Source organism: Frankliniella occidentalis, unplaced genomic scaffold (genome assembly GCF_000697945.3).
Source record: "Frankliniella occidentalis isolate FOCC.00 unplaced genomic scaffold, Focc_3.1 Scaffold98, whole genome shotgun sequence".
Taxonomy (NCBI): Eukaryota; Metazoa; Arthropoda; class Insecta; order Thysanoptera; family Thripidae; genus Frankliniella; species Frankliniella occidentalis.
In genome coordinates this window covers 198,317-199,858 of record NW_026267227.1, presented here as the reverse complement: position 1 = coordinate 199,858, position 1,542 = coordinate 198,317, and positions in this window count along the sequence as shown.

Sequence of the window (1,542 nt, the reverse complement as noted above, 5' to 3'; positions counted from 1 at the left end):
GAGAGAGAGAGAGAGAGAGAGAGACAGAGAGAGAGAGAGATTGTGAGTGTGCAGGCCTCCACTCAGCCTCGTGCGGACGCTCACAGATCACACGCGTCCTGCGCGTCACGTGTCATGTCGCTCGCTTGTCCATGTTTTCTTTTCCTCCTCCTCCGGACAAATTGATTGTGCCGAGCAGCAGAGAGAGAGAGAGAGAGAGAGAGAGAGAGAGAGAGAGAGAGAGAGAGAGAGAGAGAGAGACCCTGGGATGATGACTGACAGCGCAGGATGGTTTTTGGATTCGTCTCCACCCCCGCCACGCCCCGCCACGCCCCGCAGCCACACACACCCTCGCTAAGGAGCAGCAGTGCCCGGCGTGGACCCGTTTCACCGTTTCCGGAGCCGCCCCCCAGCGCCACCCTCCAGCCACGCGCCGCGCCACCCGCTCACCGACACCTATTTCCTGTCGGGCTTCATGTCGGCCTCTCTTATCACTCTTATCACAGCAGCCCGCGCACTTTCCCATCTGAATTTAAAATTTAAAGCGTGGCAAGCACTGCGCAGCAGTTTCAGATAGGCCTTTCTTTTTCAAAGCGCAGTTCCCAGAATTATTTAAGTTGCGGAAAATCATTATGCCAACAATTGTAACATTCTAAAAGATGAGTAGAGAAGAACCTCGTAGAGATCTGTTGACCTCATGACTTCAATCAGTCACTGGAAAGAGACAACACTCTGATGAAGTATAGTCGTGGCCAGAAACAGTTGGTTGCATGCGACGCAAAGAACCATTCGAACCTTCAGGCTTTGGTTTAGTCGGGCGCGGTCATGCGGCACCGTTCCGCATTTTTCCTCGTTCCATTATGTTTTTCCTTTTACAGGGAAGTTTGAATAGAGCACATCGGCCGAACCCCCACCACCAGCTCCGTCCGCGGAACCCGCCAGGGGGGCGGGGACCGGCGGGGACCGGTGCTTTTGGGCAGAGCAACATCGCGGTGCACGCGGATTTCCCGACTCCTTTGATCCGTTGATTCTAAAGTGCACTTTGCCGTTGTTTGCGGAATCGCGCCGCACATTTTGTTCCTTGTTAGAGCGTTGAATGGAAACCAGGAAAATGTGAACGAAATGTTTGTTGGGGTTGGGGGACACGGTACGCCAGCGTACTCGACACACCACTGGGAAAAGTAATGTGACATTCGTGACATTACAAGTGCGCTCATATGTGGTGTGACCGTATTTATTGTAACCGAGGGGGCAATAACTCCCTTTTGAAGTGTACACATGATTCCCGATATTCTTGATTCCCAGTGATTCCCGTCCGCTTACATTCATCCCTTAGGGTTTTTCAAGGTTTTTTAGTGGTAGAAAACGCTTATCTCGACTGCACTGAGAAAAATGTTTGGTCACCACGGCCGAAAAAATTTGGTTGCTGTCACTAAAATGGTGTTCTATCTGCCCCCTTAGTCATAACCATAGAACGTTCTATCGTGCCGGCTGAGCGTTCAGACGCTCCAACCAAACACTCCAGCCAGCACAATAGAACGTTCTATCGTTACGACTAAGGGG